The sequence below is a fragment of the Tachysurus vachellii genome, chromosome 22 (assembly GCF_030014155.1).
Source record: "Tachysurus vachellii isolate PV-2020 chromosome 22, HZAU_Pvac_v1, whole genome shotgun sequence".
Taxonomy (NCBI): domain Eukaryota; kingdom Metazoa; phylum Chordata; class Actinopteri; order Siluriformes; family Bagridae; genus Tachysurus; species Tachysurus vachellii.
In genome coordinates, this window is record NC_083481.1 from 15,001,700 (window position 1) to 15,027,023 (window position 25,324).

A 25,324-nucleotide genomic window follows, 5' to 3' on the forward strand; every position below is an offset into this window, starting at 1 on the left:
CCGAAGGAGCGACGTGGGGCCGATCTCCTGTGGGCCCACCACCTGCAGGAGGAACCGTAAGGGGCTGGTGCAATGTGGATTGAGTGGCAGTCGAAGGCGGGGGCCTCGGCGACCCAATCCCCGGACACGGAATCTGGCTCTAGGGACATGGAATGGATGGATTTCAATAAACTGTTGGAATTCTTTTGTTTTCCTCTAATTAATTTATAAGTCAAATCCTTACCAACATCATCAAAGCGTCCACAATTCCAGAGCCCGTCGTCGTCCCTGTTTCTCACAGACCTCAAACACTTTATGACAAGCATGTTAACACCGACTCCGAGCCCCTCCCTCTTTGTAATTCCCGTATTTATTTATGCATGGCAAACTCAACCTTTTGACCTATTATAACTGCTCATCTCATAGACGTCGCATCGAGGCTAGCTAATAATGATGGAGCTGCTAATTGGGAGACATTTATTGCTGACACAACCAGCGCTCGTACTGATGACAGATGCAATTTTCGAAGTTCTGCCCTTGAGGCAAGATGAGAAAAATCGTTAATTACTTCAGACTTTTCTCTTCCTTTCGTTGTAGATTTCTCACACTTTGTAGTCAGTGATATCTGAAAGGTCAGCAGTGAAGGTTGTGTGAAGGTAGACACCGGAATATTGTAGGTTCAGATCCCAGGCTGAAACAGAAGATCCGGTTCAGATCTGTGCCTAGATTGGATTGGATTGGATTAGATTGGATTGCTCTTACTTCTACGTCAAGATATTAAACAAGACCAGTCAGAAAACTCTCAATTTTGGACCTTTTGCTGTATATTTTTTTTAGAAAATTCTGGAATGTTCTAGCATTGTACAATCAGAGACCTGATTCAGAAAAAAAAAAGAAAAATCAGGTCGAAATAATTTCATTAAAAAAAATTATATCTATATAAAATATATTAGAAATATAAATTATAATTATATTATAATTATAATTATAAATATATTATAATATTATAAATAATATTAAATAAAAGTCACCCGGGTTCTTAAGTAAGCGTAAGAAGGTATTTTATCTTATTTTATCTAGAGTTCAGTTTTACGATTGGATAAATGATCTATTAACTCACCCACACTATTAAGTTGTTTCCAAAAGCCTTCATATTTTTTTCGTGCATTATCCAGCTGTTATCCTACAAAAAATACAATAAAATTGATAAGATATGAAGGATTTTCTACTTGCTAGCTAGAGAACAAGGCTTATGTTAGCATGTTAGCATGCTAGTTAGTATGTTAGTATGTTACCTGTGATCTACTTTGGCAGTGTACACCAACAGATTGCTCAGTAGTATACCAGTAAGAACCATTCGGAGTCCTTCTTTACCTCGTGAGGACGATCCAGACCTTAACGTGCATACGAACTGAGTTTTGTGAATTGTTTTGAGCCTGTAAGTTGTGCTTCTTTAAGCTTCTCCTCAACGGGAAAGTTAAAACCCGCTTGTTCTCACTCCAACAAGATGAACAAGAGCCTTGCATCTTAATCTTGATGGTTCACACTTCTCGTCTGGAGCCGCTCTCTCTTATTTATTGTACAGTATAGCGAACCTAGGAGGCAGACACAACCTTTCACCACACAGAGAAAGAGAGAAAAAGGACGACGGCGGCACGTACGCCGTGTACAGCAAGCCCCGTTAATCATCTGACATTTCATAAGACGTCCCTCAGAGTCGGATGCTGTGTCTGAATTCATTCTTTCTTACAAGTAAAAAGATCAGGATATATTTAGTACATAGTTAGTACTCTATTATCTCCTAAAGGAATGTTTCCCAGCGCTCCTGTACCATGTTTTAGTGTTTTCCTCTGCACACCTTATGCAACTCATTAGCTCACTAATAAGACAATTACGTGTTAACGTTGTGTTAGAGCAGGAAAAATAATTGTGCACTGGGATTTTGGGACTCGCTGTTATCAAACGACTGGTTTAAGAAACGTTTTTACAGAGGATACAAATTGGTATCTACTTATTAAAAGATTCAGTGATTTTGTCGGTGAGTCGACAATAAAAATTCATAGACAATATGCTGCTTTTTTTTTTTTTCAAGCTGTGACACCGTAAGAAAGTGAATTAAATCGAATGGACCTTCACTGTAAGAAATATCCATGAATAATCCTGTGATGTGACTGTAATAGTTGTACACTCTAATAAGTGATCGTATCTAAATTTCCCATTTTAACCTCGTTCGCTGTCGGAATGTGTGCGTGTGGTCCCGAGGCTCTAGTCTTATCTTTATTTAATTTGCTTGATGTTCATGCTAAGGAGGCCATTGCTTTGACCGGCGTGTCCCTGTGACATTTCTTGGCCCTCCTCCTTTTTACCATAGGCCGTTTGATAGCTCAGCTAAATCACTGCAAGGAGATTTATTACTCTGGTGTCGGATACACGGTGGCAGCTTTCCGGCTTGTTGCTGCTGCAAGGCTATTGTTTTCAGAGCTGTAACGGGTACGAAAGAGGACAAAGCGACGGATGAGGACGAGGACAGGGACGAGGAGGATGAGGAGGAAGAAAGGCAGCTGGAGATGGAGGAGGATTCTGGGACCAACTGTGGGTGCCAAGACCGTAGGGATTTGAATCACTTTATATCGAGTCGTGTGTTTTGTTGATTGTAATGAGGCCACAGCTTGCAGAGGCAATGCTTTGAGTGTCCATGGCCTTTAAAACTCAGTCACATGAAATCAGTTAAACATCTCGCTCCCGGTCTAAAGTCAAGCTGGTTACTGCATCACCACACGCTGACGTGACACGACCTCCATCAGACTAGAATTTGTTGTAAGACGATTCGTCTATGAAAATACATATCCCTTTAAAATATGTATTCATTTATCATATAGTGAATAATCGCTAGGAATTGGACTGCATTCAGGGTCATGGTTAAGTTTACATCACCGAACAATTAAACCATGTGGGAAAAAAGCGAATGAAGTCTTTGCATGTATTATTATTTAATATGTTTTTTTAAAACGAATTTAGGGCACATCATTATTTCCTTGAAATATTTCTCTACAATATTGGTATAATAAATAAATAAATAAATAAATATATAAATAAATAATAAAACCATAAATTACGTATTCATGTATTTTAAATAAAAATCTTCTTTTTTTTAGTAGTATTTAACTTGGAAAAAATTGGTTATCAGCCCTGATAAATACTAGGTTGCCCCTGTCAAGGTTGTTACAAATCTGCTTTTTGTGCAATGTTAAAATGCATCATTTTCAGAAGCAACACATCGTGTACCTTAGCCTACACAGCCTTGTTATTTAGAACACCGCTGTCCCCATTAAGCTATAGAAAAACACGACTAACCTTGTCGGGCATAGCGAAGGCACCGCCCCAATTTCCTTTCTCCGCTGTCCATAATTCAAAAGAGTCTAACACAGAGGAAGTGCATGAGGTGTTTAGCAGCCTGTCCCCGTCTGCATAATCAGGGTGGAAGGTCATCCAGGCGGCCTTCTGCACCGCATGCCCTTGAAAACCGATGCCGGTGTTTATATTGACAATTCTGACTGGAGGCGGCTGATGGACGAGGAAATAGGCCTTCTGCACATGTCTGAAATACCGTTGCTGTTTTATCTGGGCTATAAATCGGTGACTCATGTTTGTGGGGTTTTTAATGGGGGACCATAATTCTTCTTCGAATAGCAAGCTAGTAAATATTAAATCCAGAGTGCCGTGTGCAGCCATAACAAGGCCAATTTATGCTGATGTTGTACCGTAAACACTTTACACACACTGTCAGAGTCCAGGTTTCCATAAACAATCCCCAATCAGGAATAGTCTGAGAGATAGTTACCTTAACTGTCTCCGATTTGTTTGTTTTTTAAAAGCCTCACTTCGCTTGATTTTATGGCGGTGGACGAACACTATGCTCTGACTTGTAAACACTGACCTTTTAAAGAAAAGAAAAGGGAAAAAAAAACGAAAGAATCGTGTCGTCCTTGCTTTCTCTACTTAAATGAAAAGGGATCGGTTTTCTTTTCCAGCCACAGTTATCCGGATTGATTTGCGGTTTAAATCCATTAGACGCTAGACGGTTCGCTGCTGTAGGTCAGGGGATTCCAGACACGGTGATGGACTTTAAGGTGAGCGCTGAGCTGATGGGTGGCCCACCTGAGTGTCCACACCACACCATAGCACACCACGCCAAACGTCTCAGAGGATCAGAGTCGGCCAGCCGGGGTGTCTCGTGGGTCCAAAAACAAGAAATGTGGGCCAGGTAATGGTGTGCTAATACATAGACATTTTGATTAGGGTGGAGCGAGATGTTCAGAGAAAGATTTCTACATTTACGGCCTTTAGCAAACACCCTTATCCAGAGCGACGACTCTACCAGTGATGACATTAATACTAGTTCTCTAGGTTACACACTTAGGATACCATCAACCTACTGTAAGTGCTAGTTTAAGTGCTTCAGGAAGATGTAGTTCTTCACCCGTCGTTTGAAGATAGTCAGGGACTCGGATGTTCGGACATCTAGGTGAAGTTCATTCCACCATCTCGGTGCCAGAACAGAAAAGAGTCTTGCCGTATACCTACCTCTTACCCTGAGAGAGCGAGGTGCAGTGCGAGGCGTGACAAGAGCTTTGAGGTAAGAGCATGTTGGTCCAATTTTGGCTTTGGTGGAGGGAGTGCAGCAGTCGGGTGGTGTGGGAGAACTTAGGCAGGTTCATTTCTAGCTTGGAATGTGGATTGCTGGAAAATTATGCCTTAATTATTACTTAAGCACAGGATTTAGCATTTATTTCATGGTGTTAAATTAGAACTTCTTTATTAAATGACATTTAAAGCTACTATATTTCACTCTGCAGTGGAAGTAGAAATATTACGTTACCTAGGTAAGATAACTGCTTCTATAAATATTCCTCTCATATTCTGGTTTAATTATTTAACCTCCTATAGAAACTGTGGATGGTGCAACACTTTGCTTCTACCAGCTCTTAGCTCAGTTTGCAGTGTTTTGCATTTATTTCCTTGAGATTTATTATTATAAACGCATGGGTTGCCAGTTATCCCGGTTTAAAAATCCTCTCGTAGATTTAAGACGATTTTTGAGTCAGAAAATGTCAAAAAAACAAAGTCAAACCCTTCCTCATCTATCCTTAAGCTGCTGTTCTTGAAATCCCAGAACCCAGCAGCACTGCGGTGTAAATACAAGCTATCCATCTACGAGGAAACACATCTCTTGAATGACGGTTCCTGAACACAAAGCCCACACATGCCTGACTGGAATTATTGTTTATTTCCGTACTCCTTTTCCATGGAAACCAGTTATTATACATGACATCCCGTCTTCACGGACGAGGCATCTTGTATGTTCCTCCTGCTCTTCACACACAGGTGGGTGTTTCATCTTCAGTCTTTCTCTCATGCTGGAGTGACCACGCTCCGGCTCAGCCACAGATGCACACATCAGTCCATAACTTCCTTGAAGCGTACGCGTTCGCCGACTGCACACTCATCAGAGCGTGGTGTCTCCGACAGCGGCCTTCTGCTCGGCGAATATAAAAGGTGTCATGCTGCTTCTCTCTATTTGCAAATGTTTTTGAACCCGTTTGATTGAAATGGTAATGGCAGCATCTGTGGTTTCCGTGCAGCTGTCGGTCAGACTCCTGCTTATTTGATAAACACTCACGCTTTTCATCTGAGCGGTTATTTGACTTTTGAGCTTCTTTGTCTTTTTTTAATTAGCATCATTTTTTTTTTTTTTTTGTCAGGAATTCTGCAGGACGAAGCTGCAAGGTTGTGTAAATTCCACTATGATATTTAACACTGAGGAGGCAGTGCAAGTAATAATCTAGGAGATGATAACGAAGGTGTCGTGACGTGAAGCAGAGTCTCTTTTACCACCCTGAAGTCGAATATTTAAAAAAAAAAAAAAAAAGAATTTACCAGCAATTTGACAATTTATTATAATATTTATTGAATAATCTGTTGATTTTATAGACACATTTAATGTCATGGTATCACTTACATTATACTGTAGCAGCTATAAACAATGTTTATACACACAAAAAAATAAAAATTAAACAATTTAAATAAATTAAAAAATTTATATATATATATATATATATATATATATATATATATATATATATATATATATATATATATATATATTTTACTGTTTATTTCTTTATTTTTTGTAAATCTCATACTGCATTTAACAATAAAAAAAAAAAAAAAAAAGGTGCAGTTTTATTTAATTACAACGAATTCATTGACACTCACCGGTGCTTCTTAACTTTTCTAAAGTGTTCCAGCTTTTAATGGAGAATAATCCCTCCTACTGTACCTCACACATTAAACCACCCATGAAGTGCTGATACAGTGGAAGCATTTTTCATAATGCAGCCTAAAGTGATGACCAAACAATAGCACCTTGTTTTTTTTGTTTTTTTTAATTAATTAATCGCATGATTATGCTGTACTGTTTTTATTCATTTTTTACCCCCCCCTTTTGGTTACACCATTATCTCCGTACGACCCTGCAGACTCGGGTTAAGAACCATTACACACACTTCCAGCAGTTGCGCTTAGTGTAGGATGTAGTGTTCTCATTTTATTCACTAAATCAATTTAGAGATGCACCGATGCCGTGCTATTCTCCTGGTAGGCTAATTTCTCTGCTGAATCCAAATAAGATTATTAAGGTGAACTCTGATAGAAGCGCTATTATGCTTCTTTTACTCCGGCAAACTAATCATCATCCCACTCATGCAATGGGAGGAAAATAAAACACTCTACACAACGACGCTGTGTACGGCTTCTATACACAATACAGTGTCAACACGGATGGTAAGGTTAGGCAATTTATTCAGTGCCGCTCGCGCTTATTAAACTGACGCTCGCATCCCGTCCCACAGGGAGACCCGTTCTTTATTAAAACATGTTTGTGTTTTCTCATCACAAAATATTTTGTTTGTGTTGTATACAAATGGAAATGAATGATATGTCTGCAGGCGGCTGTTCTGTTCGGACGCTTAGCTGGATACTTTGAGACGTTTTTCTCCGTCTCGCTAAAGCCGTTTTGTTTCTTTTATCTTCACCATGGTAACGTAGACCCATGTGAATGGACTGGCTTTGTCCTGTCTTTTAAATTCACACACAAATCAATTCTTGCCTTTTATTAATTGGCGTATTACTACGGTCATTAAAAAAATTAGAGCTGTGTTCCAAGGGGGCACGGTGGCTTAGTGGTTAGCACGTTGGCCTCACACCTCCAGGGTTGGGGGTTCGATTCCCGCCTCCGCCTTGTGTGTGTGGATTTTGTATGTTCTCCACGTGCCTCGGGGGTTTCCTCCGGGTACTCCGGTTTCCTCCCCTGGTCCAAAGACATGCATGGTAGGTTGATTGGCATCTCTGGAAAATTGTCTGTAGTGTGTGATTGTGTGAGTGAATGAGTGTGTGTGTGTATGGGTTGGCACGCCGTCCAGGGTGTATCCTGCCTTGATGCCCGATGACGTCTGAGATAGGCACAGGCTCCCCGTGACCCGAGATAGTTCAGATAAAGTGGTAGAAAATGAGTGAGAGAGTGAGAGAGCTGTGTTCCTTAAAACTTTTGCTTATGCTCATAGAAGATAAAAACATAGCTGTTCCTTCATCGTCTTGTTTTTTTTCCTGTCTTGAAATTCACACAAAGAAACTCCCACAGTTTATTATGTGATAGAGAAAACACAGCTCTGACACTGGAGACTCCTTCCAAACCTTAAAGGTGAGGTGCACGATGTTTGAAAAATGCTACAGAAAACTGAGTCGGGCCGACAAACAAAACAAACGTGTAGCCAATGAGCAGAAAGGGGCATGTCTTGTCAATATGCGGCGGAGAGAGTGTTCAGTGCACATGTGTGACATTAGCAGAATGCGATTGATACATTGACATGGCGGATAAAAACGAAAAGCGAAGAAAGGCTTACGATAAGGCAAGAAGCAGAACCCGTGTTAATACAGAATCAGCTTTCCAGCGCTGGAGTGAACTGAACGTCTTCCGCGTGAAACGGAACTAAACCTTTCACGGTACAACACACAGTACTACAAAAACACATTTGTATTACTATAGTATTACTCACTGAGTTAATATAAATATCCCCTCAGCCAGCTGCCCCAGCAGGTTTCGCCATAATAGTTGCCTGGGTTACGTATGTATGTGTGGGGCGGAGCTATCAAAACAGGGGTGACACCCATTTGGGTTAGGAGCCTGTTTGTTTTGGTGATTTCTAATGTCAACATTGGCTTTGAAACATCGTGCACCGCACCTTTAAGTTTGTCCACTACTGTCCCCGAGAGATGATCATTACTATGAACAGATTTAATAAAATCCTGTAAGATGCTGTAGGATTAACAGATCGACACCTTCTGACCATATCAGACGTGAAATGATGTAACGTATCCTAGCGTAGTCCTGATCTTAGCTGCTGAAACACAAGATTGTTTGATATTTTCTGTTTCTCACTAAAGGGATTTGACACAATTTAAAAAAAAAAAAAAAAAAAGCAACAATTATTAGAGCAATTAGCTCCGTATTGTTAATCACGTGCAGCTCTGCACTGCAAAACTGATAGGATTCATCTATACTTTTGAGGAAAGGTGTCACGCTTTCAGACGAGGCTGCGAGACGCGGCGTATTTTTTTTAGTTTTATTTTTTTTCTAAAAGAATGGCTGCATACTTCCAGATCTGTCTTGTGTTTGTATGCGGAAATTACAGCGTGGGAGTTAATTGTTGTTATGGCAGCCGTGTGTCAGTCGCTTCCTAGCCTGCCACATCTGGAGCGCCACAAAATGACTCACTGTCATTTTAATGACTTTGATAACCTGCGCCTGTGAATAACAAATGGATTTGTTTGGGGGAAAAAAAAAACTCAACATAAGAATAGGTAAAACTTAGAAAATAATTCAAATATGTATATATACCGAACAGGTGAAGTGTGTGACGTTGATTACCTCGTTGTGTTATGGCTGATGGGTGTACTGTATATACAGTACGCTCACTGAGCGCTGTTGACTTCAGCCTGTGTTTCATGTTTATGGTCAGTTCTTCATGCCGTGGATTGGAAACATTATTTTGAGATTCTGCTCCATGTTGACGTGATTACGCTTCTCACAATTCCTGAAGATTTCCCAGATGCCCTTATTCTACCAATTCCTAAAGGCGTTCTACTGGATTCACTGAACTCATCGTCGTGTTCACGAGACCAGTCGGAGACGCGGAATGCTTCGCGACACGGTGCGTCATCATGCAGGAAGTCGCCGTTAGATGATAAGGAAACTGTGGCTATGAAGGTATCCAAACTACAACTACATCCAATCACGCTGTAGTGTTTAAATGCTGATCGATCGGTATTAATGGCACAAATTGTGGTGAGACCTCATTCCTCCACCACCCAGATTGTCCTCACAAGGTAGGTTGGGTCCATGGACTCATGTTGTTGACGCCAAATTCTGCCCTGTGTGCATCAACAAAAATCTAATTGAATCAGACAAGGCTATGTTTTTTTTTTCCCAGTCTTCGACTATCCGGTCTCGGTGAGTCCATGCCGGTGTTCGCCTGCATCGACTTCCTGATCCTGATGTGATAATCTGATGTTGTATCCCAGAGACTCGACATGTTGATCATGAGTTAGCTTTGCCTTTCTGTCATCTCGAACCTCTCCATTGACCTCTCTCATCAAATATTTGGATAAACCTTAGGTTCTAATGTGATAACCAAGCGTATATGAACCCCTATACAAATAGCTGCTTTTTTTGTCCACCACTTTCGAATTAAAAACGATGATCTAATGCCAGAACCCAAGCAAATAAGCTCTGTACTGTAACCAGGAAGTGTTACGGTACACTTCCTATAATCAAACAAAAGCCATAAACAAACCCACACATACATATCAACCCACTTACCTGTAGTGAATAATGCTTCTAGTCGTTGATGTAATTATCGAACAGTCCAAAAAAGATCCTAAAGGTCTGCTATTTGTCGATGGGAAACTTTAATAAGCGATGAGATTTAGTTTCTCTATAGAATAAAGTTAACAAATCTTCAACAACTTTTTATCTGACCTTTGACACTGGAAGAATCTGCCAGAGTTTAATGATCACTAAGTAAAACAATGGTAACATCCATGACTTCATTGTGAGAACTTTAGTGAAGGAGTCTAGAGCCAGTTCGAAAGGGACACTTTGTACCTGTCCAGTAGACCTTGCTAACCTGTGCGAAAGCTCTTCTCTCTCTCTCTCTCTCTCTCTTTCTCTCTCTCCTATTTCTGCACACGGCTTAAATCCGGCACTCATTAGCCTTCGCTTTGTGACCCTGAGGTACAACTAGGTGTCTCCTCAGACCTAAACCAGCTTCCTGCTTCCTTCATAATTGCTTAGTCAATTTCACCTCAGGTTCACTGTGTGATACGTGTGAGCTTTCGCGCCGCTCGGTCATTGGTATTCCAGAGCTCTAATTGGCTGCACCGAAGCTAATCCTGAACCGTGGGTAGCACGATCGAACTGCCGTGACGCTTCATGAAATCATAATTCAGGGTCTCGGCTTTAACCTTTTAAATAAAGAAAGAAATCTTCTATTTGTTTTGTACTTTCTAACGCTATTAACTCCTCACAACACTTATCCATATAGCAGAGGTCAGAAACCAGAACGAAACCATGACACCATGAAGTAAGTGCAAAAGTTAGTGCACTCATACAAAGATTTAAAAATCAATTCTTTTATACTGAAGCCATTTTTTAAAAATTATTTGCTGAAATTGCAAAATGTAAATATTTTTAATATTCTTATTTGCTGCTTTGGTTTATTTATTCATCTGTTCATTTTTGTTTGCTAGTGTTTCCTCATTTTTTGTTCCTCTATTCCAAAATGTTTATTTTAAACTGAGAAAAATACGACGTCGACTCTTACACACGGCCCGATTATTTGTCCGTTTGTTTACATTCGTTCTCCATGTTTGCTTGCGTATTTATTTATTCATTTACTTTTGTTTGTTTCGATCTCGTTCGAGTTGTTGTACTTTATCGATTATTTAGTGTCGCACTCAGAACCAAAACAAAATGTACAACAGAACATTATAACTCGAGGCTAAAAATGAAAAGGGTTTTGTGTGTGTGTTTTTTTTTTTTTTTTAAAGAAATAAAATTTAAGAAGTTTATTTTGAAATCCCGAGCGATCGTACACCTTGAAAAAGGACCGACGATTCAAAACACGGCAGCATGAGTGCTGTTTAATGTTTCTAAAATGTTTTTCAAATCATTATAATTCCTCATTCACCCAAAGTGCATCAATCAGTGCACAGAGTAAGTACTTTTAAAGTAATTTTTTTTTTTTTTTTTTTTTTAGCAAATTTGTCTATTCATTTTACAGAAAAATTGTGTGTGTGTGTGTATGTGCGTGTTTTAATCAGTACCTTAATGGCAACAAGGACGAAGGATTTATCCCTCTCAGCCGAACGAGGACCAGACTGTAAAATCTCCATCACGTAAAAGGTCTTTCACTATTAATCCGACCAGGGGGTTGTTGTTGTTGAAGTGCTGTGTTGTCTTATTTAGTTTCTGTTTCTGTCGCCAGGCCTTTAAGGCTGACAGTTTGGGCTCTGAGTGCTGTCTTGCTTTTGCTGTCTGTAACAGCTAGTGGGAGAATTATTTGGCCCAGTGCACTGGTGAGAGGCTGCCTGTGAACTTGACAGACAACACCGTCCAAAAAAAAAAAAATCCTCCATGGACTATTTTCAGCCTATTGCTCTAATTCCATTCCCTTGTTTAGGGATAACCGGCTCTCTTCACTGCACACTTCTTCACATCGATGATGATCTCGCCGACTTTGACGTTCCCACGGAGAGGCTCTGAAGACAGAAGACAGAAAAGTTCATTTGAAATATATCCAGGGCTTAGTGATGATCTGTCCACAGCTTAGTAATTCTACACGATTAAAAATAGCAGATTTCCGAGCATCTAATCCGTTCGCTTTTGCACTTTTTCGGTTATTATCGAGCAAAAAAAAAAAAAAAAAAGAAAGAAATAAAACTGCAAAAATCTTCCAGGCTGGATTGCTGTAAAAGCTGTATCGAGAAACAATGATTTTTTTTATTTTTTTTTTATTATTATTATTCTTAAGCCTTATTCTCGCTCAATTAGCAAGTCTTCCTTCCAGCCGTTTCTCTCCTTGACCAGACTGTCTCGGATATGACTTGGATATGACTTACCTCCAGTACGGTGCGCTCCATTAGCCAAGTGCTGCTACTCATCAGGAAAGTGTTATTCACTCCGTTTCTGTCCATTAAACCGGCTTGTTTTAATGAGACCACCGCATTTGCCAAGGGACCTAAATTTTAAAACACATATATTTTTTATGATGTCTGTGTAATATTAGGAGTGCATCGGTCTTTTGTGATGATATATTACGTATTATAAAATACATACTGTATCGTATCAGATCAGCCATAGTATTACTACCACCTGTTTGAGCTTGTGTAGGTCCTCCTTGTACCACCAAAACGGCACCGAACCCATCTAGGCCTGGACTCTACAAGACCTCCTGAGGTGTGCTGAGGGATCTCGCACCAAGACTTTAGCATCAGATCCTTTAATACTGTAAATTGTGACGTGGGGATTCCACGAATCGGACATGGGAATTCCACAGATGCTTGATCTGGGGAGTTTGGAGGCCGAGGCAACACCTTGTTCTCTTTATGTTCCTCAGACCATTCCTGAACATGTTTTGCAGTGTGACAGGATGCATTCTCATGCCCGAATGAGGTCAGGAGTCATTAGGAAATACCGTTGCCATGACGCACACCTTGATATGTAGTCTGCAACAATTTTTAGATAGGTGGTACATGCCAGAATAACATCAGGAGCCAAGGTTTCCCAGCAGAACATTACCCCAATCATCACACTGTCTCGGTCTGGTTGTCTATGTTCCATAATACATCCTGGTGCCACCTTTTCTGACACGTACCATACGGTCCACACTGATGTAAAAGCCTTTACTCCTCATGTTCATCAGTGAGCTTTGGGAGCTCATGACCCAGTTCACACTTGTTCTTCATTGGTCCAGTTGGTAAGTACTTAGAAACCGCTGTACACAAGGATCAATTCAGAATACCTCCTGTTTTGGACGCACTCTGTCCCAGTCGTCCAGCCATCGCAATTTGACCCACGTTAAAACCTCTCGGGTCCTTAATATCGGCGTGTCCATTTTTACATTTACCATCTCAGTAATTCTCAGAGAATTTTTTTTCCCTCTTATTAACTGCACAAGAGAGAGAAAAGTAAGGTGCTGTAATGTAAGTCATAACAGGAACTAACTCATATGAGGTGTCTTTGTTTCATTAGAAACAAACGCGATTGTCGCTGAAGAGCCGCGGTATAAATGACATTGGGACGTGAGGGTGACATACGGTGGTCACACAACCGCATCACAACTCTCTCTCTAATACACACACAAAGCTTTATGATTAAGAATGAATCCAATCTCTTATTTGAACCATTTCAATTCCAGCACTTTATCCACCTCTTTCCTGTCCCTGCTATTATTACACACTTTAGGTACACAAGGGTCAGCACTCAAGAGTAAATACAACCATTCATTTACATATTTTAGTTGATTTGGCCTAAATCTCCTGCTGTACACTAGATTTATGATTATGGTGTGTTTTTTTTTTTTTTTTTCCTGCGGGTTAAGTAATCACAGTCTCTCCTCTAGTGCCCGTATCGAGCGTTATTATTAATGCCCGTGTGAAAGGAGAAGAAAGAATATCATGGTGAATATTCAACAGGGAGCTAATAGTGATGAATTATTACTGATTAAAATTAATACTTGTCTCCGGGGCTATTTTTCAATTACTTAAATTAGGAATTAGAAGAGAGAAATAGGCACTGCTTTAACACATTTCTTTTCCGAGGTGTAATTCATGCGGATTTGGTAAGGACACTCTAAAATATAGAACCTTACGCCGATGCTTTGCAATTCTAATGCCTGGCCCTTTCACTCTACAATACAAACGACGCTTTTAGAGGATGTGCATGAAGGACATGGCGTATGCCAGAGTCGAGGGCTGTTAATCATCCGCTTTCACTTCAGCTAAGGTGAAAAGCAGACCAAAAAAAAAAACAAAACAAAAAAAAAAACATAGTGCTCCCAAGGACTTAAGTGCTGATATATTCAAGTTTTTTTTTTTTTTTTTTTTTTTTTAGGTGGTGGTAGTGGTGGTGAGGGAGGGGGGGATGTCATTAGTGATTAATATCTTAGTAAGAGCAAAGCGAGAGATGAGAGCCAAATAAAACTGAGACTCTATTTTGATCTATTTTGACCTTCAGTAGAGTGTTTTCATAGCGCCGTGTAAGCTGTGCTGTGGAAATTTCGCTACAGAGTTTAGCCGAGATTGTGATCCTGTTCACACTCCGGGTTTGCAAATGAACCGATTAGGAAACATACTGAATAAAAGTCGCACTGCAAATTTTTTGGATTCTGAGAATAATAAATAAAGGTTGTTGATATGTAAATAAAAGCTAAAAAAAACTCACATAAAGGTGCAGAGAAGCCTTTATAATCGCCACATAGACGTTACAGCACAGAGGTTGGGGTTGGAGCGCAGGGGCAGAAATGATACAGCACCCCTGGAGCAGTGAGGGTTAAGGGCCTTCTTCAGTTGCCCAACAGTGGCAGCTTGTCAGTGCTGGGGCTTGAACACTGACCTTCCGATCAATAACCCAGAGACTTACTCACTTGAGCCACCACTGCCCCATCTGCCCTTTATAGGTGAAAATACGCCTCCTGATGTACCAGCGGCAAAATACCACACTCTTGTTGCTATGGTTTGATTCCACGTCAGATAGCTAACCCAGATAACTTTCTCCTAAGCCTGGATGAAATTGAAGGGTTGCGTCAGGAAGGGTATCTGGCGTAAAACCTGCACCAAAGTCAAATATGCGGACCGGGTGATCTGCTGTCGCGACGGCGAACAGGGAACAACAACAACTTGTAGGTGAATATAGCTTTTAAACAGAAACCGGATGAAATGCATGCTTCCCATTGGTTCACCCTGATTCTCACAATAGTAGCATAATTAAATACAGAATTGTAATGTTGACCTTTTCTGAACGTTATTGCACATCCTCTACTTTGATCATATTGTAGATAATTGTAAATATTTACTTGTAATTACTACAAGTAATTATCTGTGTAGTATCTGTGTTGTATTACCCATCTAAGAAGAGGAATTCGGAGCTCTAATGTTAGGAATATTTCGGACAGGGTTCAAACTGTGTCTCGAACGTGAAGTCATAAATTATCATAATCAATTACAGGCTTAATTATAGACCCTTTGATGGCGATCAGAATATCCCAAGAGCTCGTCTGGCACTATTTTGCTATTAATCTCACTAAATTCAGGACTGATTGTGATATATGAAATTGCAGCAGGAAAATGAAAATCAATCCCACATGCAGTTTTTACCAAATCAATTTTGGGGCCTTGTCTTGGTAACATATGTTACATACCTCGAGTGTCGCTATCCACACACACACACACACACACACACACACACACACACTCACACTCGCTTTCTCGTTTATGTGACAAAGCAGCATGCGCGATGCTTCTGTCACGAATTCGTTAGTTAATAGCGCGTAGCCTTCGGCACCCACGTAAGAAGTGTATTTTTCATCGTCTGTGTCTCTGCGGTGCCGTTCCGGGTCGCTGGCTCAGCTCCCATAGAAATGTATGTAATATCTCACAAGCGTTCAATCACTGCAAAGGTCAAAGTGACAAAGTAATCAATGGGCCGTCAGGGGATGTTTAGGGAGCCGCGGAGGCTATGAAGCGAACACCCGAACGTCGAGTCGACTCTCTCTGAGCTCGTATACTTGGCCTTATCCTCTCCTTCAGCTAATCTCATTTCCTTGATGAGATAACCTGCCATAGTAATAATTTATGTACACAACCAAATTGGATCTCTGATGGACTCCTGTTAATGTTAAATACATCCTGCTTCAAATGTAGTAATGATTATATCGAGGTTAACTACTGTAGGTGTTTACTCTCCGGATCAAGTATAGAATCAAAATGAGTTTTAATGACCTCGTAAATCTGGTGTAGGTGGAATTTGTCCTGCAAGACTTGTTACTCATGAAAAACTAACACTTTGTCAAATGATATGATTGCATTAAAAGACCAAAGCAGACAAAGTGAAATGCAGTAACATTCTGTAGAAACAAACAGTCCGTAGTCGCTATTATCTACTCATGGGCTTGTTTATTTCATTAAATGGCGGTTTTGTCTTATATGAAGATAAGGTCACCTGTCAATCAGAGTTAGAGACCCGGATCAGTTACTTTCTTGAGATTATGAGGGAGAGGAGCGAATCTATCTGTCTATCTATCTGTCTGTCTGTCTGTCTGTCTAATTATCAGTCTGGATGGTTAGCTGTCTGTCTGTTTGTCTGTCTGTCTGGGTGTCTGTCGTTCTGTCTGTCTATCTATTTGTCTGGGTGACTAACTGTCTGTCTGTCTGTCTATCTGCCTGTCTGTATATCTGTTTGGGTGGCTAGCTGTCTGACTGTCTGTATATCTGTCTGTCTGGGTGGCTAGCTGTCTGTTTGTTTGTCTGTCCTGTCTGTCTGTCTGGGTGACTAGCTGTCTATCTATCTGTCTGTCTGTCTATCTGTTTGTCTGGGTGACTAGCTGTCTATCTATCCGTCTGTCTGTCTGTCTGTCTGTCTGTCTGTCTGTCTGTCTGTCTGTCCATGATACAGAATCATTAACTGAGTTCATATCAGACACTACACCAGGTCACAAGCTGATGTGTTTATTTTAACGCATTGCAAGATTATTTACAGAAGAAATCTGATGTCCATAAAAATTCAGTCCATTCCAACTCCCATAAACAAAGACTTTTATAAACACTTTATGGAAAAGTTCCTGAGGTCTGTACATTTCCCTTTAAAGAGAATTGAACACTAATAAAACCCATGGCTTGAAATTGTAAGCGTTATGCATTTTATTAATACTGTATACAGATTTTTTTTGTCATGTTAAATGGCTTATTTATTACAACAGATTCAACAGATTTAATATATTAAACCCCAAGTGGAAGTTATACAAATTAAAATAAGTGAAAAATGAGTAAATCAGCATAAACACACCTTTTGGAAATAGCTTTTTTTCTGTCAGTGTGATTTGACCCACAAGGAATGGAAGCCTGTTGTGTGTTAGACGAGAGCGTAGAGCGTTTGAATGAAACATACGGCATCACAACAAGTCGAGCGGGTCACTGGTCCTGGAGGAAGAACCTGTCCCCATGTATCTTGTTGTTTTTCTCTTCACGCTCATGTTTCTCATTCCTGGAGGGAAGAGGCACTGAAACGTGCAGTGTAAAGGATGTGAAGGTAAAATCGTGAGCAGACTTAGTCTGGTCTTACTGAGGTCATTAAACAGTAAACCTGTGTTAGGGGAAAAAAGTAGGGGTGGATTTTGAGAGGCTAAATTCCTTGGGGTAGCTGTCAGTCCATCAGGGTCTAATACAGTCTGGGTGTTTGTTGACTTGGAGGAGTAACAGCTGGAGTGGAAGATATTCTCACAACGTTGTGTAGCTTTATTGAGATGGATTGTATGAGCGAAAAAATCAACAAAAAGAGATACATACCCATGTCGGGGTAAATCGTGAGCAGGGGTAAGGGGAATTGGACATGGAACATCACAATAACGCATAATTCTCAAATCCGATTGGTCAGAAACTTTGCAAGGCGAATTACATGCTTATAAGGAATGCACTTTAGTAATACATATAATTTATACTTTATTGGTTTCAATATGACCAAGAAACCTCTCAGAGAGAGAGAGAGAGAGAGAGAGAGAAAGGGAGAGAGAGAGAGAGAGAGAGAGAGAGAGAGAGAGAGAGAGAGAGAGAGAGAGAGAGAGAGAGAGAGAGAGAGAGAGAGAGAGAGAGAGAGAGAGAGGAATAAAGAGAGAGAGAGAAAGGGAGAGAGAGAGAGAGAGAAATAAAGATAGAGAGAGAGAGAGAGAGAGAGAGAGAGAGAGAGAGAGAGAGAGAGAGAGAGAGGAATAAAGAGAGAGAGAGAAAGGGAGAGAGAGAGAGAGAGAGATAGATATAGAGATAGAGAGAGAGAGAGAGAGAGAGAGAGAGAGAGAGAGAGAGAGAGAGAGAGAGAGAGGAATAAAGAGTAGGGGGGAGAAAGAGAAGGAGAAAATAGAGAGAGAGAGAGAGAGAGAGAGAGAGAGAGAGAGGAATAAAGATAGAGAGAGAGAGAAAGAGAGAGAGAGAGAGGAATAGAGAGAGAGAGAGAGAGGAATAGAGAGAGAGAGAGAAAGGTAGAGAGAGAGAGAGAGAGAGAGAGAGAGAGAGAGAGAGAGAGAGAGAGAGAGAGAGATAGTGAGAGAGAGAGAGAGAGAGAGAGAGAGAGAGAGAGAGAGAGAGAGAGAGAGAAAGGGAGAGAGAGATAGAGAGAGAGACAGAGAGAGAAAGGGAGAGAGAGAGAGACAGAGAGAGAAAGGGAGAGAGAGACAGAGAGAGAAAGGGAGAGAGAGAGAGAGAGAGAGGAATAAAGAGAGAGAGAGAGAGAGAGAGAGAGAGAGAGAGAGAGAGAGAGCAGAATGAAACACTTTGCTTTGACTTCATGTCCTTAATTTTAGTCAAGATCTTCTACCTCAATCTTGTATGTACTTAATGAAGATTTTTTCCAAAGTAAACACAAATTGGTGTGTGTGTTGGTGAGGATTCAAACACACATCTGGTTTCTTAGTAACTGTGTTATTGTTTGGAACTCTGTATTCTGTATAAATCTATTTTAACTACCCTATTACGACATCTCGCTAATTATGTCTCAGGTTTCTCTGTGCTTTGTATTTTATCGCCAGCCTTTAAAACTTACAGTCCAAATGACTGGTCATAAAAAAAAAATAAAAAAATAATAAAGTGATCTGTATCTGAATTTATCAACCCAAACATTACCTTTTTTTTAAATTAATTATTTTTTATTTAATTTATATTTTTATTAATTATTATTATTATTTTTTTTGCCTGAGCAAAAGTCGCAGTAAAGGACGTGCTATTCTATTCGATCTCGTCAGTCCCGAACACATCAGACAAAAACAATCACAATCCAAACCAAGGAAAAAAAATAGGTGAACCTTCAGGTTAATAACGTTTCTTTAAAAAAAAAAAAAAAAAAAAAAAAAAAAAAAAAAAAAACACTCTAATTGAAGGCAGATGTTTTGATCAGCAACAGAAACTTAGAATCTTAGGAACAATTAGAAAAGCAGAGGAAGGAAAAAAAAGCCTACAAAAGAATAATTAGTCTTAAAAATATCAGGAACCCATTTAAATGGTTGATAAAAGATCCCAAAAATAAAAAAAAGTACTATTTCATGATACTATATTCTGGCACATTGTGAACAAGTGCATCAAACTGAAGAAGATGTCAGGAGATGTTAGGAGGAAAAGTGCAGCGAATTTCTCCTCATGTTGAGAAGTGGCGCAGGATGAAGATCCCGAACAGAAGATAATATACAGCTGAATTAACCCTTCAGAGTTGCTTCCTTAGTGTTCGCTGTAAAAACAAACAAAAGCTGTTTCTTATTAGTCTCGGATTCCCGTGGAGCATCTGGGAGTGAGCTGTTACTATAGAAACCAGAAGATGTTCAGAATATACCTGCGATTTGCCTCGCAGCCAGAACGAATGTCAGAGCTGACAGTAAGGAAAATTAATTAACACCGTCTGACACTTTAGATCACATTTTATTGACGTGTCTCGTGTGACAGCACGCATGCCTTCCTCCATGATTACTTTTTATTATAATAATAATAATACTAATTATTATTATTGTTATTATAACTTTTTCTTAGTGAGTGTAAATGGGACCTAAATAAATAAATAAATGAATAAATAAATAAATAAATAAATAAATACATATCAACTGACATCCATGGTTATTGTTTAACATTTATTTATTTATTTATTTATTGATTGATTGCATTTTTATTTTTTTATTGTTTATCAATTAATTGTTAAATCGTTTTATTATTTAATTCCTCCCACCTACTGATAGATGCTGTTTGAGCTGAAATAAATGAAGGATATTGTGCCCATTTTTTTTTTTGGAGATGTTTCTGATGCAAGGTTCTTTCCTCTTGCTAGTTATTGGAGAGGAGAGAAAGGATCACGCTCTTTAAGAAGCAGTATCAGCAAACCAGCCTTGCAGATAAGATGAGGTCGCGACAACGGCACAATATCCTGGCGCTTTTTACTGTTTAGCGGCCGGTGATCAGAAAATTGAATCTAAATAAGGTTTCTCGATGAAAGCCACGTGTGGTCGTTTTACATGATAAACATTGATATATGCTGCGAAAGTGATTTCTTCTTCTTCTTCTTCTTCTTCTTCTTCTTCTTCTACTTTATTTTTTTTTTTTTCCTCACAACTTTCCAGTTCGGGTTTGTTCAGATATTTCCTTTGTTTCATGTGTTTACAGCTGTTTTATAAAACTCTAAACGAATACATGTTTAATACATTTGCTTACAAGAAGCAGCTCATTCTGTCATTTTTCTATCTATTTTTTTTTCCCCTTCCTTTTTTGTACATAAATATTTTCCCCATTCGGTTAGATGATGATGACTTGAAATGCCTCTCTGGTGAAGTGTCTCTTCCAGCCTCCTCAGTCTATGAGTATTTAATCACTCATTATCAGAATAACAGTCACACACACACACACACACACACACACAAACACGTCTAAACGTATTAATGTCAGCCGAGCCTTTAGAGAGCGTCTAGCGGCTTAAAAAACGATGATGAAATCTCTTAGTGGTGCGTTATTGATGTAGCGGTACTTCTGGGATGCTGTTTACTCGTACGCCTTTCCGACAAACAAATTTTAATGAGAAGCCGCTCGGTTTGTTTCTGATAGCATCTTGACGCACGCAGCTCCCTCTTGTCCTCCGAGGTGATGCTACTTGAATAAACTGTACTTATCAATAATCTTAACCGGCGGTGAGAACTTGGTATTCTCCGTGCGAGACGTGAAGTTATTTGATCTGATCTCAGGTAGACGCAACACAAGTCTGAGAGATTAGAGTTGGATTGAAATAGAATCGCGGATGTGTGGACGTGTTGCGTCTGTTCGCCAGGCTTAAAAGACGGAACTGTGAGTAATATCATATCGGGTTATCGGGTCATTGTTCAGTCCTGCTCTGAGTTTAACTCGGTGATGTATGTGTGTGTGTGTGTGTGTGTGTGTGTGTGTAGAGAGAGCTGAAAATCTGACCTTCAAACGTGGACCTTCGTCATGCTGTCGTTTCCTTTACTGGAACTCATGGAAAGCCAAGAAACTTCTGGCCTGCTACGCTAACTCCTCTCCACTGCTTCTATTTTCTACCCATCCCGAGGCATACAGAGATTGTACCATCTCCAGTTGTGTTTCGTGTCATAAAGATTTTAGACCTTCATTGAGATACCTGAGGCATTTCGAGATGTTCCAGCTCCAGATAGATTCCGCTTCATGAAGCATTCGGACATTCTAAGAGGAGATGCCAACTCCATGTGGTCTTTGAGGACAACAACCTCCTCATCAATACACAATTGTCAGACTGTATATTTATAATCACATCCTTCAGTGACACCCAAATGAGGATGAGGTTCACTTTTGAGTCTGGTTCCTCTCAAGGTTTCTTCCTCTTCCAGCTAAGGGAGTTTTTCCCTCACCACAGTCACCACAGTCACCTCAGACTTGTTCACTAGCGATAAATCCAAACACATTTAAATATAACTCTAAAATTATATTAAGTTGGAACAAAACAGCAAAACCAAACATAATACATCATTAAAGCCAAAAACACGAGCACCAGTTCTGTCGTGGTCCCTATCGAGTCGGATTCCTGTCTCGGAGAGTTTTTTCCACCTCGGATTCATATCCAGAATTGAAATATTTCCACAAAGCCTCTTTTTGGTCAATATAACGTTCTTAAAAGTGGCACAGAAATCGATTTGTATTGAATTGTTGATGCTGTGAGCTTTTGAGCTTTACTCAACTGAGGCATTAATTTATGCGCATAAATTAATTAACACACTCTTATATACTACTCTGCGGGATTTAATCGTCACGTCGGTAATTCTAAATATTCGGCAGAATGTATTGACTTCTGAGGAGAATTATAATCTCTAACGTGTACGTAACTCACTCACTCACTCACTCATTTTCTACCGCTTATCCGAACTACCTATCTGTGCCTATCTCAGGCGTCATCGGGCATCAAGGCAGGATACACCCTGGACGGAGTGCCAACCCATCACAGGGCACACACACACTCTCATTCACTCACGCAATCACACACTACAGACAATTTTCCAGAGATGCCAATCAACCTACCATGCATGTCTTTGGACCGGGGGAGGAAACCGGAGTACCCGGAGGAAACCCCCGAGGCACGGGGAGAACATGCAAACTCCACACACACAAGGTGGAGGCGGGAATCGAACCCCCAACCCTGGAGGTGTGAGGCGAACATGCTAACCACTAAGCCACGTGCCCCCGTGTACGTAACTTGGTTTATTTATTTATTTGTTTATTTCTTTATTTGTATGTCTTGACAAAAGGATTCTGTAACAGTCTTGTTGTAGAAAACAGTAGATTAATAACAGACCGTGATATACTCCAAGCAGAAGCATGGGATTTTCTGACACTGACTCTTTCTGACACTCGCATTCAACCCCGTGTTTATCAAGCTGATTACAGGCGCAGATCTTTGATTATTTTCCTCTCACTCCATGTAATCCCATTCATAATGATAGCAAAGGGAATTAAAAAAAAAATAAAGCGATGCTAGATCAGCAAGCCTGCGCTAAGAAATTCAATACGATCCCCTTTTCTCAGATTACTGCGGCACACGCTCATGTTTCAACTTTATCCCAGTCAGCAAAAAGGATAAATGTCACATATGTTTTGTTGATGTTATTCATTTCATGATTGGGACCGAAGATATGAAGAGAATCTTTTAACAAATGTTAAACGGCTGTCGTAAATCAGCGCAGCTAGATCGTTGCTTGGGAATTGACCTTTCAGAACTGCAAGTCCAGCTTTTTTTTTTTTTTTTTTTATCGTTTCTGGATTTGTCAAAAAATGAGGACCTGCCTCGTAACGTGACTCATAACACGCTCTGTAAGGACACGCACCAGACTTGAAGGGATTGAATCATTGAGTCACGTGTTTGGAAATAATGGTGCCAAGCTGTTGTTGATCCCCTTGTTAATGAAGGTGTAATACTTGGTGGAACATCTAGATGTGTAGACTGAGTGATGGGTGCCATGTCTGCTCTAACACCAATCATACCTCTAAAGCAGCAATTAAATCAGCATCCTGAAGGTGATTTCTGGGGTTGAGGTCCAAGTCACTCAAGTTGGATTAGTTCCATAGAAAGGAAATTTTACTTCTGGAGCACTAATCCATGAAGAACTTCTTCTTCTTTCTTCTAAAAAAAACCAGGAAATTTCTACCCTCTAAGCCTCTTTATTTGGAAATGTTGTAGTTCGTCGTGGCAACTACGAGACGGTGTATGCGTTATATATCAAACAAGACGCAGTGCGAATCGTGTACTCATTCCACGTTTTTTTGTTTTTTAAGCCTTTCCCCGTTCCCCCCCGACTCTGTTTTTCTCCGCACTTGGACTCCTGCTTCTGCTGGCAGGCAGATTTTGTATCATGATGAACATCTTATGATAATTGTAGAGCGCTTTTGGAAATCAGTACCCCGGCGTTTCACTGAAATGAACATTATACATAACCGGGGAAATGGTTTGGGAACGAGTCGGAGACTTTGCACCTGTACTGGTATTTGATTCAGCGGAAAACAACTTGGCTTTGCACCTGTATGTTGAATGAGTCATTCTGTTGCACCTGTCAAATTGGTAAAATTGCTAACTATGTCTTTGTGTACATCGTTACCAGAGCACGAGGGTGCATCGGTTGCCAAATAATGAACGGTTTGCTTTAAAAATGGGAGGCTCTGGGACGAAAAAAAGAAGCTGTTATTCCTATGTAGTTTTATAGAAAAAGTTCCCTGCACAATATGGAGAGTTCCATCGATTTGTGTTTCTGTTCTCTAAACCATATGTTTACATTCGGCGCTCCGAGGCGTAGGTGCACGACCCCATCCGCGGCTTTCCGAGCGTTCGGTCTCACAGGGGAAACAAAAGTGGTTTTCTAAACATGTTCCTCTGCGCCGCTGTTGCAGTTTAGGCCAATGCTTATTTGGAGGCTTGTCCTTAAAATGCCGCGGATCAGGTGAAACTTTTGAATGTGAAGGGTGTAAGAAAATAAACCCTTCGTATATATTTACCTGACTTTCTCAGAATCACACTATTGTTAGAAATGCTGTTATAGTACATGTATTAACTGGAGAATTGAAAAATACGATATTAATAATGTACGATTGGGTTTAAAAGACGAGTCCCAGTCTTGTAGGTATCTTACCTTGGTCTGATGTTTGTGTTTTATCTAACGTCTCAGATCAGATTCGGAACGTTATCTAAATGTCAGGAGTTTATAAGTACAGTACAAGTGAGAACTGTGCAAATGCCACAATTGTTAGAGCATGACTAGGATTGGAGAGGAAAAGCATAATAAAAATGATGTTTGTGTAATAAAGTGAATAAACTCTCTGTGTGATCTAGCAGGAATAACAAAACCCAAATTTATCAACATTACATATCAATTCTTATGAAATATTCCGAGGTTATTTAGGGGTTAGGGACTGAGATAGTGTCTGTATCTGCGCTAACGATGTTATTCTTATAAAAACAAGTGAAATCCAACCACGACGGCCTTCACTTTGCTCGCATTCATTTCATACCGATTTCTGATTGTCTTTCACACATTTTTATATATTTTTTTAATTACCTTAAGTATTATTCTATCTGACGGTGAATGCAACGTGACAAACCGCTCGAGGCGTCCTGGATTTGTCCGATTACAACGGTGTAACGGCATTCTCCGGGCTCAAGGTTACAGATAAGCGTTAAACACGTGACCTTTTAGTGACCCCAGTCATAACGCCTACGTGAGCAGCAGATTTAAAGCGCTCGCGGCACGTACGGCGTCTCAGCTCCGTAGCAAAACACATTAGATCACAAAGATGATAACGGATTTCCCAAGAGAAGTGTATGTTTCACGTGCGTACACACACACACACACACACACACACACAGATACAACCCACCTGAGGCTTATACCTGCACAAAAAGACGTGATCAAACCTGACATGCCTGTGAATTGATAACGCCGGCTGTTAAGAAACATGTAAA

General features: G+C 40.1%; 1 protein-coding gene and 1 long non-coding RNA gene across 5 annotated transcripts in view; one reads left to right on the forward strand and one right to left on the reverse strand.

The window, feature by feature from the left end:
• fhit (fragile histidine triad diadenosine triphosphatase) overlaps nt 1-25,324 on the forward strand; it is a 251,569-nt gene that overhangs the window by 56,338 nt on the left and 169,907 nt on the right. The window lies entirely within an intron of this gene.
• Nucleotides 230-3,490, reverse strand: LOC132838373 (uncharacterized). Its single transcript, XR_009647623.1, has 4 exons — nt 3,334-3,490; nt 1,275-1,574; nt 1,100-1,162; nt 230-701 (listed from the first exon to the last, which is right to left on the reverse strand). It is a non-coding gene; the product is annotated as an uncharacterized LOC132838373 (long non-coding RNA).